General features: G+C 50.5%; 3 long non-coding RNA genes across 5 annotated transcripts; 1 reads left to right on the top strand and 2 right to left on the bottom strand.

Moving 5' to 3' along the window:
• LOC309563745 lies at positions 1–756 on the bottom strand. The gene is made up of 3 exons (XR_014225734.1): positions 662–756; positions 402–572; positions 1–183 (listed from the first exon to the last, which is right to left on the bottom strand). It is a non-coding gene; the product is annotated as an uncharacterized lncRNA (long non-coding RNA).
• Positions 675–4,071, top strand: LOC309563747. Its single transcript, XR_014225738.1, has 4 exons — positions 675–736; positions 1,827–1,997; positions 3,354–3,575; positions 4,003–4,071. It is a non-coding gene; the product is annotated as an uncharacterized lncRNA (long non-coding RNA).
• On the bottom strand, positions 3,097–3,869 carry LOC309563746. 3 transcript variants are annotated; one of them, XR_014225735.1, is made up of 3 exons: positions 3,752–3,869; positions 3,317–3,545; positions 3,097–3,143 (listed from the first exon to the last, which is right to left on the bottom strand). It is a non-coding gene; the product is annotated as an uncharacterized lncRNA (long non-coding RNA). The 3 variants fall into 3 exon arrangements; XR_014225736.1 differs by lacking the exon at positions 3,752–3,869 and adding an exon at positions 3,674–3,735; XR_014225737.1 differs by lacking the exon at positions 3,752–3,869 and adding an exon at positions 3,633–3,728.
• Positions 4,072–18,502: the final 14,431 nt, after the last annotated feature.

Raw genomic sequence — 18,502 nt, 5'->3', positions numbered from 1 at the left:
CAAGGAATCCGCCTAGCATCCTTTTTTGCTTGGATACAGGTGACTGTTGCAACCTAGAATCCTCTGTTGCTAGGAAGCAGGGGGGTTCTCAAGGAAGCCACCCAGTGTTCTCCATTGCTAGGATACAGGTGATTGTGGCAACCTAGCATCCTCTGTTGCTAGAATACAGGTGACTTTTGCAACCTAGCATCCTCTGTTGCTAGGAAGCAGGCAGATTCTCATGGAAGCCACCCATTGTTCTTCATTGCTAGGATAAAGGGGACTGTTGTAACCTAGCATCCTCTGTTGCTAGGAAGCAGGCAGTTTCTTAAGGAAGCCACACAGTGTTCTCCATTGCTACAATACAGATGACTGTTGCAACCTTGCATCCTTTGTTGCTAGGATACAGCCGGTTTTGAAACCTAGAATCCTCTGTTGCTAGGATACAGGCAGCTGTTGCAACCTAGCATCCTCTGTTGCTTTGAAGCAGGTGGGTTCTGAAGGAAGCCACCCAGTGTTCCCCATTGCTAGGATACAGACGGCTGTTGCAACCTAGCATCCTCTGTTGCTAGGATACAGGCAGCTGTTGCAACCTAGCATTCTCTGTTGCTTGGAAGCAGGTGGGTTCTGAAGGAAGCCAACCAGTGTTCCCCATTGCTAGGATACAGACGGCTGTTGCAACCTAGCATCCTCTGTTGCTTGGAAGCAGGTGGGTTCTCAAGGAAGCCACCCAGTACTCTCAATTGATAGGATACAGGTAATTGTTGCAAACTAGCATTCTATGATGCTAGTGTAGCACTGCCCCCTTGAGGGCTGCTGAATTTCCCTCTGGGTTATCGGTAGCAACTGCATGCAGAAACTCAACACTTTACTCTCCGGCTCAGTCAATGAACAGTCTAGGGGTTGTTGTTTTTATTTTATATGGGGATGGGAGAAGAGAAGAGTGGGATACTCCAAAGCGTGAACTATTAACAATGTTGAGGACTTCTATCTGAGGATGCAGCTAGGCCGCAGTTTCACCTTGCCACTAGATGAATCTGAGGTAAAGTTCCTGAATAGACACTTGCTTAGCACTTATCTTCAGGGCACTCGCCTAGCATCCCCTTTCACTCCAGCAGCTGACACCCGTCCTCTGACTACTCTACTCCCGTGTGATCCCCCTTCCAGGTCAGGCCCTTAGACACGATCCCCTGTACTCATGATACTGTTTTTCCAGGTTCTCCAGTGTCTCAACCTCTCTAGTCACCTCTCCTGGACCTCTGGGTTCAGCTCCTTCCTTCTGGCTCACCAGGTGGACTGCCTGTGACCATACACCAACTGCTGCAGAAGAGGAGACAGCCGCCACCCTACTTCCGGGACTCTGCTCACCAGCCAAAGACCCCGAGCACATTTGCTCCTGGCTTTTATACCACACCCCACAATGCACCGAGACTATCAGTCTGTGCCAATCACTGGGGTTGTATCAAAGCCTGTGTACCCATAGGCCAGGTTTCCTCCACTGTCCAATGTGCCTCCCCATTGGACCATTGGGGACACTCCCCCAGACCAGATGAATCCCACACTGAGCACATTGAGCAGACCTAACTTACAGATCCTGCTCCCTGTTAAGCACAGAGCGATATAGAATTTACCTGCTGCTCCTCTGATAGGCAGACAGAGCCAAAAACTATATTCACTCTCTAGCACCTACCTAGGAGGGTGCTACACTAGGATACAGATGACTATTGCAACCTAGCATCCTATGTTGCTAGGATACAGGCGGGTTCTTAAGGAGGCCACCCATCGTTCCCCATTGCTAGCATACAGGTGATTGTTGCAGCCTAGCATCCTCTGTTGCTAAAATACAGCTGACTTTTGCAACCTAGCATCCTCTGTTGCTAGGAAGCAGGCAGGTTGTCAAGGAACCCACCCAGTGTTCTCCATTGCTGGGATACAGGTGACTGTTGCAACCTAACGTCCTCTGTTGCTAGGATACAGGCAGCTGTTGAAACCTAGCATCCACTGTTGCTTGGAAGCAGGTGGATTCTAAGGAAGCCACCCAGTGTTCCCCGTTGCTAGGATTCAGATGACTTTTAAACCTAGCATCCTCTGTTGCTAGCATACAGGTGACTGTTGCCCCATAGCATCCTCTGTTGTTATGAAGCAGGCAGCTTCTCAAGGAACCACCCAGTGTTCTCTGTTGCTAGGATGAAGGTGCCTTTTGCCACCTAATGCCCTGTTTCTAGGACGCAGGCAGCTCTTATACTCCAAAAGAGTACAGTTGCATTGAATGCAGGTTGTTTACATGACACCCCCTGCAGAGTCAGAGCTAGAATTCTCCAATCAGCAGAGAGCATGAGCTTTGTTGATTGAAGAGCTTTAGTTCTGACTCAGCAGGGGGAGTGTCTGACCTCTGCAGAGAGATCACTGCTTCTAACAGAGAGCAAAGATCCCTCTGCAACTTGCTGGCGGGAGGATAGGCTTATTTTTTACCCAAGCTGTGGTTGCTTTTTAAAGAAAACAAACTGAGTCTTTTTCACAATTTTTATTTTACAGCTGGAGCTGATTTAAATAAAAAAAAAAAACAAAACAGTTGTGCTTTAACTTTACGCAGCCTAGACTTTCATCAACATAATACAACAAATCACAAACTCTATAGTGTGGATTAAGGCAAAAAAAGTGCAAAAAAACAAATAATCAAATCTGAGCTCTTCATACTCTTCATACCTTATTATGCTAATGGACATTATTGCTCCTTTATCAGAATTTCCAGGGAAACTTGGCTGCTGGAGACATAAGTGCTTTGTGGTGTGAAACGTGTTTGCCCTTGACAGATTATTTTTATCGATATGTGCTAATAACTAATTAAATAGCTTTGTAAACTGTTTTCCGTACGCTGTATGTTTGTAAATGCTTTTGGAATGTTATACGAGTGTACAGCGTAAATGTGCACAATTGGTTCCTGGTATGCTAGGTGGTTTCCCAATGAGGCCACCTAGCATCCTCCATTTCTAAGACGCAGTTGGTTTCTCAAGAAAGCCGCCGAGACATCTTAGTTGGTAGGACACATGTGGCTCTGTTGTTAGGAAGCAGGCGGTTCTCAAGGAAGCCACCTAGCATCCTTTTTTTCCTGGATACAGGTGACTGTTGCCACCTAGCATCCTCTGTTGCTAGGATACAGGCAGCTATAAAAAACTAGCATCCTCTGTTGCTAGGATACAGGCAGCTATAAAAAACTAGCATCCTCTGTTGCAAGGATACAGGCAGCTATAAAAAAACTAGCATCCTCTGTTGTTAGGAAGCAGGCAGGTTGTCAAGGAAGCCACCCAGTGTTCTCCACTGCTAGGATACAGGAAACTGTTTGTAACCTAGCATCCTCTGTTGTTAGGAAGAAGGCAGGTTCTCAAGGAAGCCACCCAGTGTTCTCCATTGCTAGGATACAGGTGACTGTTGCAACCTAGCATCCTTTGTTGCTAGGAAACAGGCAGGTTCTCATGGAAGCAGCCCAGTGTTCTTCTTTTCTAGGATACAGGCGACTGTTGCAACCTAGTATCCTCTGTTGCTAGGATACAGGCAGCTATTGCAACCTAGCATCCTCTGTTGCTAGGAAGCAGTGGGTTCTCAAGGAAGGCACCAGTGCTCTCCATTGCTAGGATACAGGTAAATATTGCAACCTAGCATTCTATGTAGCTAGGATACAGGTGACTGTTGCAACCTAGCACCCTCTGTTGCTAGGAAGCAGGTGGGTTCTCAAGGAAGCCACCCAGTGTTCTCCATTGCTAACTGTTGCAACCTAACATCTTCTGTTGCTAGGCAACAGGCGGGTTGTCAAGGAACCCACTCAGTGTTCTCTATTGCTAGTATACAGGTGACTGTTGCAACCTAGCATCCTGTGTTGCTAGGAAGCAGGCAGGTTCTCAAGGAAGCCACCCAGTGTGTTTTCCATTGCTAAGATACAGGTGATTGTTGCAACGTAGCATCCTCTGTTGCTAGAATACAGGTGACTGTTGCAACCTAGCATCTTCTGTTGCTAGGCAGCAGGAGGGTTGTCAAGGAACCCACTCAGTGTTCTCCATTTCTAGTATACAGGTGACTGTTGCAACCTAGCATCCTGTGTTCTAGGAAGCAGGTGGGTTCTCAAGGAATCCACCCAGTGTTCTCCATTGCTAGGATTCGAGCAACTGTTGCTACCGAACATCCTCTGTTGCTAGTATTTCAGTGACTGTTGCAACCTAGCATCCTGTGTTGCTAGAAAGCAGGCAGGTTATCAAGAAAATCACCCAGTGTTCTCCATTCCTAAGTTACAGGTGACTTTTGCAACCTAGCATCCTGTGTTGCTAGGATACAAGCGACAGTTGCAACCAAGCATCCTCTGTTGCTAGCATACAGGTGACTTTTCCCACCTAGCATCCTCTGTTGTTATGAAGCAGGCAGCTTCTCTTGGAAACCACCCAGTGTTCTCTGTTGCTAGGATGAAGGTGCCTTTTGCCACCTAATGCTCTATGTTTCTAGGATGCAGGCAGCTCTTGTACTCCAAAAGAGTACAGTTGCATTGTATGCCATTTGTATACATGAGCAAAAATGTTTAAATGCAGCATAAAAAACACCAATACTTTGCTTTGGGAATGTTGGTTTAGGGTATTTTTAAGCCCCTGAATGCCACTCTAAAATACAGATCTAAATACCAGAATGTCCATGGGCACACTGGCTATCATATAGCTAAGGTTTTTCCAATCTGTGCCTCTTCTGGTTGTCTGTTACCAATTGTGCTATGTGTGGTGCATTTCTATCCTCATACTAGTATTCATAGGCCGGTTTGTTGTTGCTTCATCAAAAGATACCTCTTAATTACAAAAGACCTTCAAAAATATCAAATGCATTTAAATAAACTATGTACATTAAACAATGTTACAATCCTAATAAAGTAAATACCGTATTTATCGGCGTATAACACGCACTTTTTCCTCCTAAAAATGGAGGAAAAAGCAGCAGTGCGTGTTATGCGCCGATATTTAAAAAAATGGCCAGGAAGCAGCGCAGAGAGCAGAAGGGGGCGGGCCGGGCCGAGGAGAAGGAAGGAAGAGCTGTCATAGGAAGTTCCGCCTCCTCGGCCGAGACGTGTGACGTCTATCATAGGCGGGACTTCCTATGACAACGAGCGCTCGTTCTCCCTTCTCCTCGGCCTGGCCCGCCCCCTTCTGCTCTCCGCGCTGTTTCCCAGCCTTTTTAAAAACAGATTCGGATTGTGTCAACGGCACTTGCGAGCCTGCATTGCTGGAGACTGCGCTGGCGGGGCTGCATTGCTGGAGAGACTGCATTGCCATAGAGGGGGCATTGCTGGAGAGACTGCATTGCTAGAGAGGGGGCATTGCTGGAGAGGCTGCATGGCTGGAGAGGCTGCATTGCTGGAGAGGCTGCATTGCTGGAGAGACTGCATTGCTGATGAGGCTGCATTGCTGGAGAGGCTGCATTGCTGGAGACTGCTGATGAGGCTGCATTCATGGGCACTGGTGAGATGTCATTTGATTTTAAAAAAATGTTCAAAGCTGTTTATTTTAAATTTAAGCTTTTTTCCTGAAATTTTTCTCCAAATATTGAGGTGCGTGTTATACGCCGATAAATACGGTAATTCAATTAATTATTTAAAAAAAAAAAAAATCACACAATGAAGGTAAACCTATGTTGAGAGAAATTTGAAGGCTGGCATTGCTGAGCTCTTCCGTTCCTGGCTGTAAATTCCAACACATGCATGCAACCTGTGATGTCATAACTCACAATCTTCATACTTGTTTTTAAATCCTTGATATAGAAAGAAATGAAGCCAGAGGGTAAGCAGGAAAGTAAGGGAACTTACACTTTTAGAAGACATTAACAGTATCCACCTACATACACTATATGGCAAAAGGTTTGAGGAACCTTGGCCATCACAGTTTTATCAGCTTGATGTACAACTCAGTCAAAAACCAAAAAGTTGGCCCTCCTTGTGCTTATAACACAACCTCCATTTTTCTCGGAAGGTTTTTTACAAGATTTTGGAAGGTGTCTATGGGAATTTGTGTCCATTTGTGAGGTCAGGTACGATGAGAAGACCCGTCCAAAGGTGTTCAGTAGGGTTGAGGTCAGAGCTCTGTGAAGAACATTCTTGTTCCTCCACCCATTATACCTTTATGAGCTTGTTAGACATCCCATTTCAAAACCATGGCCATTAATATTGAATTGCCCCTTTCCCCCCTCCAAAGCCATTAATGAGAAGTTGCCTACTAATGGCACTTTTCCACTGCAAATACCGGCTCGGCTCCACTTGGCCCTGCTTGGCCCGGCTTGGCTCTGTTTGGTTTTCCACTGCATGGTACGGCGTTGGAACGGTTCGGTACAGTTTGGTACGGTTTGCTTTTCCACTAAGGTAAAGTGGGTGGGATAACAACGATTCTCTGACCAATCAGTGGCTATTAGTGACAAACAGTCAAGGCTGCATGCAAAGGATTGTGGGATATGGTACCGGTACGGCCCTCTTGGAACCACAACAGAGGTGGTACTGTTTAAGCGAGCCATACCGTTCGGTTCCAGGTAGTGGAAAAGCACCGCCGAACCGTACCGAACTGTTCCAACACCGTACCATGCGGTACCATGCAGTGGAAAAGCGCAAAAGCGAGCCGAACCGTTCGGTTCCATGCAGTGGAAAAGCGCCATATGTGGCAATCACATCCTACACTCTTCTTGGAAGGCTTTCTACAGGATTTTGGAGGGTGTCTGGGAATTTTTGCCCATTTGTGAGGTCAAGTACTGATGTTGGATGAGAAGACCTGGATCACCATCGGGGTTCCACTTCATCCCAAAGGTGTTCAGTAAGATTGAGGTCAGGGCTCTGTGCAGGATAATTTGAGTTCCTCCACACCAACCTGACCAAACCATGTCTTTATGGAGCTGTCTTTGTATACAGGGGCACAGTCATGGTGGAAAAGAAAAGGGTGTTCATTAGGGTTGAGGTCAGGGTTTTGGAAAGGACTGCCAAGTTCCTTCACCCCAAACTGGTCAAACCATGTCTTTATGGAGCTGGCTCTACTCTTCTGGTGAGGCTTCGCACAACATTTTGGATTATGTCTGTGGGAATTTGTGTCCAGTCAGCCAAAGGAACATTTGCAAGGTCAGGTACTGATGCTAGATGAGAAGACCTGGCTCACAAGCTGAGCTCCACATTGGGCACCAAAAAAGAAATTTGTCTGGCAATCAGCATTCCAATACACCCCAAAGATGTTCAGTAGGGTTTGAGGTCAAGGCCCTGAGAAGGACACTCAAGTTCCTCCACACCAAACTGATCAAACCATGTCTTTTTTATGGGGCTAGCTTTGTACACAGGAGCACAGTCGTGGTGGAACAGAAAAGGGTCTTCACCAATCTCTTACCACAAGGTTGGAAGAGCACAGTTGTCTACAATATATTTGTATGATGAAGTATTAATAGGACCTTTCACTGGAAATACCCAAACTTAATTATAAGGATATAAGGAGGGATATCCACATACTTCTGGCCATATAGCATAGGTACGATGATCAGGTTTTCACAAACGTTTAGCTATATAGTGTATTTCTTAGTGTAGGATTCATTTGAGAGGTTTAAATAGGCTGTTTTTTCATTTAGAAAAAAAAAGTATTCTTTACTTAAGATGTTATGCTCACCAGAGGGAGAGGTTTACATAAAGTAGACCACTCTTGGAACCCCTACCTTGGCTACCTCCATGGATATTTACTGTTTAAACCAGTCTTTCTCAACCAGGGTTCCTTGGAACCCTATGGTTCCTCCAGTGGGTGCTAGGGCTTCCTTAAGCAATGAGCATTTTAGCCTATCATATAAGTAACAACTGACACCAAGGATCTTATTAGCTATCAGTAAGGTGGTGATTCTTCCCAATGGCCACTAATAGAAAAAGCATTCTTCACACTGATCACCAATGTAAGGAGCATTCTTCCCACTGACTGCTAATGTAAGAGCAGTCTTCCCACTGATCACCAATGTAAGGAGCATTCTTCCCACTGACCTCCAATGTAAGGAATATTCTTCCCACTGATCACCAATGTAAGGGACATTCTTCCCACTGACCTCCAATGTAAGGAATATTCTTCCCACTGATCACCAATGTAAGGGACATTCTTCCCACTGACCACCAATGTAAGGAGCATTCTTCCCACTGACCACCAATGTAAGGAGCATTCTTCCCACTGACCACCAATGTAAGGAGCATTCTTCCCACTGACCACCAATGTAAGGAGCATTCTTCCCACTGACCGCCAATATAAGAAGCATTCTTCCCACTGACCACCAATGTAAGGAGCATTCTTCCCACTGACCACCAATGTAAGAAATATTCTTCCCACTGATCGACAATGTAAAGAGTATTCTTCCCACTGACTGCCAATGTAAGGAGCATTCTTCCCAATTTTTGTTTATTAAAGTCTTGCAATCAATAAGCATAAAATCAATATACATAAATAAATATATACATATTTACATGAAAAGGGAAAAAAATGCATAGCAAGTTCTGCTTTCAAATAAAGAATGGCTTTACAGCAAAAGCAAAACTCACATCATGAACATGTCATTACCGTGGAAAATAGTCCTAGTAAGACTCACACCACCACACCAGACATCCAACCTACGAGGTCAAGAAACAAAACCAGGGGCGTGGCTTGGGCATGGCGGTGTGAGGACGCTTTTACATGGTGCTCCCGCTCCCCGGCCTCCCTTCTCGGCAATTCTTGGTAGTTATCTGCTGATATGAGCGTCCGTAAACGTAGGAAGACCAAGCCTGCACTTGCACCGTCTTCCAGGGCGGCATCGACTACCCCTATCCGCTCCTTCTTCCCGGACTCTAGGAGCCCAACACCAAAGGCCCTGTCTCTGCAACCACGTGTGGGCCTGGGACCCCCGGCTGCCTCCTCTCCTGGTCAAGGGCCCTCTCTTCCGCAGGCTGTATCACCCATGGCCTCCGGCAGCGCACCTCCTACCTCTCATCCTCCGTCGGTGGTGCAGATCGGCGATACCAAGGAGCTATGGACTCTTCTCCGGGCGCTGCCGACCAGGGCCGACATGGAGGCCATAGTCGCTCAAGTGGCGGAACAGCACAAGCGGGACTTTCAGCAGCTCGGCGGGGAAGTGGCTCAGCTGGATACCCGCTTGTCGGCGGGTGAAGCAACAGTTAGTGACCTCCAGGCACGGGTGTCCGCTCTGGAACAGTCTCAGGCCTCCCACAGTGACGCTCTGGCCGCCCACCAGCTCCGAATGGAGGACTTCGAGAACCGGAGCCGCCGTAATAACTTGCGGCTCCGCGGCATCCCAGAAGCTACCGGTCCCGAGGACCTTCTGGAGACGGTACGGGCCATTCTATCCCTCGTCATGCCACAGGAACCCCAGGCATCCTTTGAGTTTGACAGAGTCCATCGCGCCCTGGGTGCCCGGTCGTCGGACCCTTCCAGACCCAGGGACGTGATCTGTCGCCTCCACCGGTACCCCGTCAAGGAGCGGGTGCTGAGGGAGGCCTGGGCCAAGGGACCGGTGGAGTTCGATGGTGCTTCTATCCAAATTTTCCCGGATGTAGCCCGTGGCACCCTGCAACGTAGGGCGATGCTGAAGCCCTTACTGGAACGGCTTAGACGTCCGGATCTCTCCTATCGCTGGGGATTCCCCCTACAGCTCACGGTTAGGAAAGCTGGATCGTCCTTCACCCTTCGGAGACATGCGGACTTACCTGCCCTGTTCGAGTTTCTTGGAATTCCTCCTGTGGATCTGCCGGACTGGCTGGCGTGGCTCCCGGATCGAGACCCCCACCGGGGACCTGGACGACCCGACCAACCCCTGCCGCGGAGACAGCGCCGGCTTACTCAGCGTTCCCGAGGGAGCTCCAGAGGGCCGGAGGTCGCGGCCCCTGAGACCTGACCTACTGACTGCCTTGGTCCGTGAGTATGGCCCCATCCCTGCTCCTGCTTCTCCTCCCTTCCCTTGCCCCGGACCCCGCTGCATTTTGCTGCCCGCTGATGGATGAGACTGGCATGTGTACTCGGTTTTCACCGTGATCTTCCCGCCGGCTCCGGACCCCCCCCCCCCACCCCTCTGCCGGCTGTCCCCCCCTGTTTTTCCTCTCCCGGGACTGCCATCGTGGATGCATGCTGCCCCCCCCCCTCCCGTGATGTCTAAACCGCTGCCCATTGCTGGCTGACCGACCCTGCTCCGTTTCTTACTGTGTCCCGCCTCCCGGCTCCCCACTGCTATGGCTCCAGACATGCTGCTTCTCCGGGAAGGTAGCCGTGCTTGTTTCCAAGAACTGTATATCGTGGACGGCTTCCTCGGGAGCTGAGGGAGGGGGAGGGTGGAGTGCTGCTTTACTGTGGGGCTGTGGGGTGTCTGTGTTATGGGGGTAATGTGCTGAGCACCCTGCTGGGACCACTGTCACTTGCTCTTTCTCTACTGTCCCTTCTCAGGGGTGGAGGGGGTGTCCCAGTTTCTTACCTTGTGCTCCACCTCCTGTTCCTTTGCACTTGTCTCTCCCCTCCCTGCCATCTAGCCCTTTGCTGTTCCTTCTTCCCCTCCCTCCTTTCCCTTCCCCCTCCCTCCTTTCCCTTCCCCCTCCTTTCCCTCCCCCTCCCCTCCCCTCCTTTCCCTCCCCCTCCCCTCCCCTCCTTTCCCTCCCCCTCCCCTCCCCTCCTTTCCCTCCCCTCCTTTCCCTCCCCTCCCCTCCTTTCCCTCCCCCTCCCCCTCCCCTCCCCCTCCCCTCCCCTCCTTTCCCTCCCCCTCCCCCTCCCCTCCCCTCCTTTCCCTCCCCTCCTTTCCCTCCCCTCCCCTCCTTTCCCTCCCTTCCTTCTTTTCTGTGGTCCACAGGGGGTGTTCTTCTATATGGCGTGGTGGGGGGGTGGACTCTCCCCCGGCCCACGGGGCTCCTCCTGCTGGTGTGGCGGGCCCCCTCCTGAGGGGGGTTGGGGGATGGACTGCTCTCAGGGTCTTGGAATGGCTGGGTATGATTACACATATCCTCGCTTTCTGTGGCATGGCTGCTTAAGCCAGGCTCCCTGGCACTTTTCAACATATCTACTTGACTGATGCCATCGGTGCGGTGTGAGATGGGTGTCGACCTGGCCCGCGATTTTACCACGGGCCTTTTGTTTTATGTTCTGCTGCTATCTCCCGCGGGTGGTGTGGCCCCTCCGCGTTGCACCGAGGGCATGGATGTTTTTGCAGCTGTTTTTCCCTTTTTATGTATTTTCTGATTCCCCTCTGCCATGTGGGGATCACTCTCGGGGTTCTCCCCGTCCCCTGCCTCCCTCATTCCTCCTTCCCTTGTCCCCCCCCTTTCTGTTTTCCTCCTCCCTTCCGTTTTCCTCCTCCCTCCCCCATCCCCCTCCCCCATCCCCCTCCCTCTTCCCCTTCCCCCTCCCTCCTCCTTTCCCCCTCCCCCTCCCTCCTCCTTCCCCCCCTCCCTCTTCCTCCCCTCCCCCCTTCCTCCCCTCCCCCCTTCCCCTTCCTCCCCTTCCCCCCTTCTTCCCCGTCCTGGTCATGTTCTCCCCCCTCTTTCCCTCTTCCTCTCTTACGCCTCTCCCCCTTCGCCCCTCCTTTTCTTTCACCACTCCCTCCTTCCTTCCCCTTCCTTCCTTTTGCCCTTCCTCTCCCCCCCTCCCCCTTCCTCTCCTTCATGTTTCTTCCCCCTCCCCATGGGGTCCTCTCACTTGTGTACTGATGTACTTGGTACCGCGTGTGGGGCAGCAGACCCAGGGACCAAAGTGTCCTCCCCGGTGTCGCGGCCCGTGCCTCTCGCAGACTGAGCCGTCTCTGGCGGCCTTCGCTGTCAATATTCTACGTATACATTGTTGGTCATTTTTCCTGGGCATGTTCTCTACTGCTATACTGGTTACCGGACGTTCGTGTTTGTTTGTCTTTTTATTTTTTCTACGAAAGGGAAGGAGAGAACACTGTGGTTTATTTATGTATCTATTAACTTTATTTATTTTTTAGTTTCTTTTGCTCATACATTATGTTGGTTTATCGCCCTGTGTTTCTCTTTCCCTGCCGAGTTGGGAATGGCGGGGAGCGGTCACCGCTTTCCTCCTCTGGTTGTGACCTTCCCCGTACCCCCTATAGGGTTTTTTCGACCGCGGTCCCCCACACTCCGCCCGCATTAAGGGTGGTGGGTTTGGAACCTCGGGCGATTCGAGACTGGTTCTCGGTGTGCCTTTTGGCACGGTAGCTTTTTGCCTCCTTTCCTCCCCTTTTTCTTTTTTGCTTCCTTTCATCTGCCTTTAGCCCCCTCTCTCTCCTCTCATTCTCCCCCCCCCTTTTTTTTTTTTTCTTTTTTCTCCCTTTCCCCTCTTCCCCCCGTTCCCTGGGTGGAGATGGCCGCCCCCCGGGTAGACCCAATCCGTATAGTATCCCTTAATGTTAAGGGACTTAACACTCCAGAAAAACGTTCCATCATTTTGACTGACCTCCATCGCCTTCGAGCCCATGTCGGCTTCTTGCAGGAGACCCATTTCAAATCCGCCAAACTCCCAAAGCTGGGCAATCGGCGATTCCCCACCGTATATCATTGTTGTTCGCCTGATTCCAGATCCAGAGGGGTCAGCATCTTGATCAGTAACCATGCTCCGTGGACGTTCCTGGATTCGTGGAGTGACGAATTTGGCAGGGCTCTCTTTGTGAAGGGCTGTCTGGGTTCTGTCCCGGTCACCCTTGCCAATTTCTATTTACCTAACACGGCACAGATTTCTTGCCTCGAACCTTTACTTTCGCAGCTCCACGACTTTATGGAGGGCCAGGTCCTCCTCGGAGGGGATCTTAACTTTGTCCTAGACCCGGTCCTGGATGCATCGAGAGGCGCCTCCCACATCTCTTATGCTGCTCTTAAACGCCTTAAAAAGGGCTTTCACGCCTTCCACCTTGTAGACGTTTGGCGGGTCCTCCACCCGTCGACCCGAGACTACACCTTTTATTCCTCTCCCCATGACTCCTATACCCGTATCGACTATTTTCTGATCCCACAGGCCCTGTTGGGTCGTGTCGTTTCTTCTTCCATTGGCCCTATCACGGTCTCTGATCACGCGCCTGTGGTTCTCGAACTGGATTTACGGACCCCCGAGACCAGGCAATGGCAGTGGCGGTTGAACGACGGTCTCCTCCAGGACCCCAAAGTGATGGAGGGGCTCCAGCTTGAACTCAGTCGGTTCTTCCTCTCCAATGCCCTTCCGGAGAGTCCCCCGTTGATGGTGTGGGAGGCTCATAAGAGTTATATGCGAGGGGTGCTGATTAAAATCGGCTCTCAACGCAAGCGAGACAGGGCCCGCCAGATGCACGAACTTCTCCTTCGAATAGAGTCGCTGGAGGCCGCCCATAAGAGATCCCTGGCACAATCCGTCCTTCAGGAGCTGACTGTCCTTCGGGAGCAGTTGCGCTCCCTGACCCTTTTCAGAGCTAAGGCTTCCTTAGCTAAATGCCGGAAGGTCTTCTATGAACATGGGGACAAATGTGGCAAAATATTAGCTCGGGCACTGCGGCAGCAGAGAGCGCAGACGTTCATACCTGAAATCCTTTCCTCCCCGAACCAGAAGGTTCAGGCTACGGACCGCATAGCGGAGGTCTTCCGCCGCTACTACGCCTCTCTGTACAATCTGGCCCCTGACACGACCGAGCCTGCTCGAGAAGCTTTTCGCTCTAGGATTCAGGAGTATCTACAAGCTTCGGGCCTCCCGCTGGACGCCCTGGAGAGACTAGAAGAGCCGCTATGTCCTGCTGAGCTCTCGAGGGCCTTGGCGGAATCACAAAGGGGCAAGGCACCGGGACCTGACGGGTACACTCTGTCTTACTATAAATGTTTTGAGCATATTCTCTCCTCGCACTTCCTGGCTGCCTACAATGCGACAGGAATGGGAGCGGAGTTCCCCGTGGACTCACTCCGTGCGCACATCACTGTGCTAGCGAAGGAAGGCAAGGACCCCCTCCTCTGCCAAAGTTACAGACCCATCTCGCTTCTCAATGTCGACTTGAAATTGTTTACCAAAATCTTAGCGTCCCGCCTGGCCCCTTTGCTCCCGCAGTTGATCCACGATGATCAGGTGGGGTTTGTCCCTTCCAGGGAGGCGAGGGACAACACTACGAAAGCACTGGACTTGCTGACTTTGGCGTGGACTCGGAAGATTCCTATGCTGCTCCTCTCGACGGACGCCGAAAAGGCGTTTGATCGGGTGAACTGGGATTTCCTTGTTGGAACACTGGAGCATATTGGACTGGGACAGCGCATGATGTCTTGGATCCGGGCGATTTACTCCCGCCCGTCGGCTTGTGTTAAGATCAATGGCCTGCTATCTGACCCGTTGGGGATCTCAAATGGGACTAGACAGGGGTGCCCCCTGTCACCCCTGATTTTTGTTTTGACCCTGGAACCGTTTCTGCGTTCTATTAGGGCCAATGCTGACATCACTGGGGTGAGCATTAATACACAGTTTGCGCCGAAGGTGGCGGCCTACGCCGATGACCTTCTCTTTTTCCTTACTAACCCGCTCATTTCCTTGCCTAACCTACTGAAGGAGTTCCGTGCTTATGAAGCCCTTTCTTTTTACAAGATCAACCATCAGAAATCTGAGGCACTGCCCGTTGCGATGACCCCGGCGTTGTTGAATCTCCTCCGGGAAGACTTCCCTTTTAAGTGGAGTTCTTCCCACATAAAATACTTGGGTATTTTCCTCCCCAACTGCCCCGACCGCATCTTTGAATGCAACTTCCCTCCTCTTCTGTCTCGGATTCGGAAAGATTTGGAGGGGTGGCAGAAGGGGATGTTCTCCTGGTTTGGGCGCTGCAACATTATCAAGATGAATGTCATGCCTCGTCTGCTATATGTTCTGCAAGCCCTTCCAATCGCTGTTCCCCCGGTCTTCCTGCGTAAAATAAATGAAGCCTTTCGTAGGTTTCTTTGGGTGAGGGGCCCGCCCCGCCTTTCACTTAAGGTTCTCCGCATGCCCAAGCTAGGTGGTGGCATGGCCTTTCCGGATGCGGCCTTGTATTACGCTGCTTGTCACCTTGCCAGGATCGTGGACTGGCACGTCCATGGCCACCTCAAGCAATGGATCAGGATTGAGCGGAATGTGGGGGATGTTCCTCCGGAATCCCTCTTGTGGGGCACTTCCGATCTACCAAAACGTGTGTCCGACCACCCGACTGTGGGGGCTACCCTGAGACTGGGCCGCAGGATCTGCGGTGAGGGCCTGATTGCCTCTCTACCCTCTCCTCTGTTCCCAGTTATTGAGAACCAGGACTTCACCCCAGGTCTGCTGGATCAGGGTTTCCGTGCCCTGAAGACCAGAGGTTTCCATCAGGCCAGACACTTTATCGCTGGGGGGCGGTGGGTATCCAGGCAAACCCTTTTCTCCAGTACTCCCTACGAGGCGCTGTCCTTCTGGCAAAAGGTGCAGCTGGCTCACTTTCTGCAGTCCCTGCCGCCTGCGACCTCTTTTGCTAGACGCCTTTTGCCTTTTGAGGAGCTGTGTGTCTCGGACGCTCCTTTACGCCATACCATATCTCTGATCTATCGTCTTCTGACGGGGCCTGATCCCTCCTCCAAACCACTGTATATCACCCGCTGGGAGCAGGACTTGGGCCTTTCTTTTTCGGATCACCAAGTGGAACGGATTTTCTTCTTCACTTACAAAACCTCCACCTGTTCCAAATATCAGGAGGCGGGGTATAAGTTATTGACCAGGTGGTATTACACTCCGGCCCGGTTGCGCAAGATGTTCCCTTCCTGCTCCGATCTTTGCTGGAGGTGTGGAGAGGAGGTGGGATCCCTTCTCCACATCTTTTGGTCTTGTAGCCGTCTTCAACCCTTTTGGGCGGAAGTACTACGCATTGCGCAAAAGTTCACGGACCATGCCCTCACTCTGTGCCCTGGCCTTTTTCTTCTCCACCACAATGATTTTCCGCGAGCATCCTATAAAAAATCAATCCTGCCGCTCCTTTTCACTGCGGCCAAGAGCTGTATCCCTCTTCTATGGAAGCAGTCGCAGCCTCCCACAGTAGCTATGTGGCTGCGGAAGGTGGCCTGCATCAACGAAATGGACGATCTGGTGGCCGCTGACCGGGGCAATAGGGAGATGTTCCTCAAAAGGTGGTTCTACTGGCATGAGTTCAGTTTCTCCGATGAATACAAAGCATGGTTGCCTAGTTAGGCATATACGGACCGGGTGGCCGTCTCTTCCCCGCTTTCCCCCCTCCATTCATCCTTCCTCTCTTTCCTCCCCCCTTTCTTCTTGTCCCCCCCCCTCTCTCTTTTTTTTTTTTCTTTTTTCTCTCTGTTTGTCATGTCCTTTCCCCTCCCGTGGTGGGTTCCTCCCCACCTTCATGTGAAAGAAGTGAAAAGGAGACGAAGGGGATAGTCAGTTACTCTTTGTTTTTCTTGTGATTGTCACTCCCCTTGGGCATACGTACACTTGTTCATACTGGGTGCCTGGTGGGACTTGGCATGCCCGGAGTGGGTCTCTCCCTCACAGTACCTCGGCCATATGAAGATGCCGGGGGAGGGCGGGGCCTCTTCGGGGGCCGGGCTCCCCATAGTAATTTTCTCTGATTTTTCGGGAGTTGCGTTTTGCTGTGTGGTCTTACGTGCTATGATTACTGGTATTCACTAGAACTGTTTGTTTGTTTTTTGTATTTGCTTTGCCTGTGATTTTGTATGTGGACCATTACCATTGCTTCTGCTTGATCTGTATGCCTTTCCTTCTCCTAATAAACGTTGAATTTAAAAAAAAAAAAAAAGAAACAAAACCACCCCCATTATGCATGCAGTCCTTCTTCAAAAAGAAGATATTAACCAACAAAAGCTAAGGGCATGAAAGAAATAGCATAGGAAAAGAGCTCCTCACCCAGAGATGGACAGTTCACCAAAAGCAGGTCTGATATTCCTCCACGCCCTTATCCGGACCGCTCGAGGCTCCCTGCCCTTCTCAAGACCTCGAATCTTCCCAACCTCACCCAGAATATCGTACACCACCACCTCGACAGGGAGGACTTTCTTCCGTAGGGTAATCTGGCATCGTGCATTCCACGTGAAGTAACGGACAACTATACTAACTAGAAAAAGTGTATCCAAATCAAAATCCCAGCGAGTCGGGAATGCCCCGTACACCCACTCCGCATAACTCATGTGAGAGAGAGAGGGGATGCCTAGAGCCCTCCCTACCCTTTTATACACCTCTATGTTAACGGGACACTGGAGCAAAAAGTGGTCCATAGACTCCACTTTACCAACACACTCCGCTCTAGGACAATCCGATCATCCAAAGGGGATGCTTCAGGTTCCCTCTCACATAGAGCCTTCCATGGAAAGCGAGCCAGGCTTGATCCCTAAACTTCAAAGGGATTCTTCCCAAGTTAATTAAACGCAACCCCTCCTTCATTACGGGGCCTGGGCAATCCCTTAAGGTCAGTGACAAACTGGAAGCAGAGCCCCACTGTCACCTGCAACTGCCTTTTCAGTATTTTCAGACACAGGGCAACATAAGCCAGAAGCTTGCCATGTCGGACTCTCAGACTTTTCACTGGCCCGCCATCTTCCCAGCATCGCAGAAAAGGCCTAAACCAAGATTGAAAAATACCCACCCATCCCGGCGGGGTCTCTGCGAACATATTACCAAGATTATACTTTAAAAAGAGAAGAGAAAAGAAAACTATAGGGTTGACCATTCCTAGACCACCCTCCCGCCTGGACAGGTAAGTTACATTGCGTTTGATCAGGTTCAGCTTATTTCCCCATAACAGTTGGAAAAAGCAGCTGTACACCCTTGCATAGAGAGATTCCGGCAAGATACAAACAAAGCTGACATATAAAAAGATTGGGATCAGGTAAGTTTTAATCAAGTCAACCCTTTCCCTGAAGGAAAGTTTCCATTTCTTCCAGCTTGCCACCTTGGCATTGGCATTCAACAACCTGCTTTCCCAATTTCGATGACCATAGTCACCAGGACCAAATTTGATGCCCAACACTTTAATTTCCTGCTGGGGCTCTGGGAAGGCATCCGGAAGTTTGAAGCTTTCACCCTCCTCACCCATCCAGAAAACTTCACTCTTTTCATGATTGATTTTAGAGCTAGAAGCCTCCGTGTACTGCTCTATCACAGAAACCACCTCCTGCGCCTCCTCATCCCAGAGATAATGACAGACACATCATCGGCATAGGCCACGACCTTCAAAGGTGGCACACCAGCAATGCCCAAAGGCACCCCACACAACGATCCACCCTCTAACCTTCTTATGAAGGGGTCGATTGCGAATACATATAGCAGGGGGCTCAAAGGACACCCCTGGCGCACACCAGAGCCAACCTCAAAAGGTCGTCCAACCCAACCATTAACAAGTGGGAAGCTCTCAGCCCCTTTATATAATGTTTTCAGCCAATCTATAAACCTCCCCTGCAGGCCGTATCTACCAAGTAGCAAATACAGGTACTCATGATTGACTCGATCAAAAGCCTTCGCCTGATCCAATGCCAGCAAGTACTTTCTCCATCCAGCAGCCCTGC

This window comes from Pelophylax lessonae, assembly GCF_965119305.1.
Source record: "Pelophylax lessonae genome assembly, chromosome: 9".
Classification (NCBI taxonomy): domain Eukaryota; kingdom Metazoa; phylum Chordata; class Amphibia; order Anura; family Ranidae; genus Pelophylax; species Pelophylax lessonae.
The sequence above is the reverse complement of the archived record's forward strand: the minus strand, read 5'-3'. Positions and strand labels throughout refer to the sequence as shown.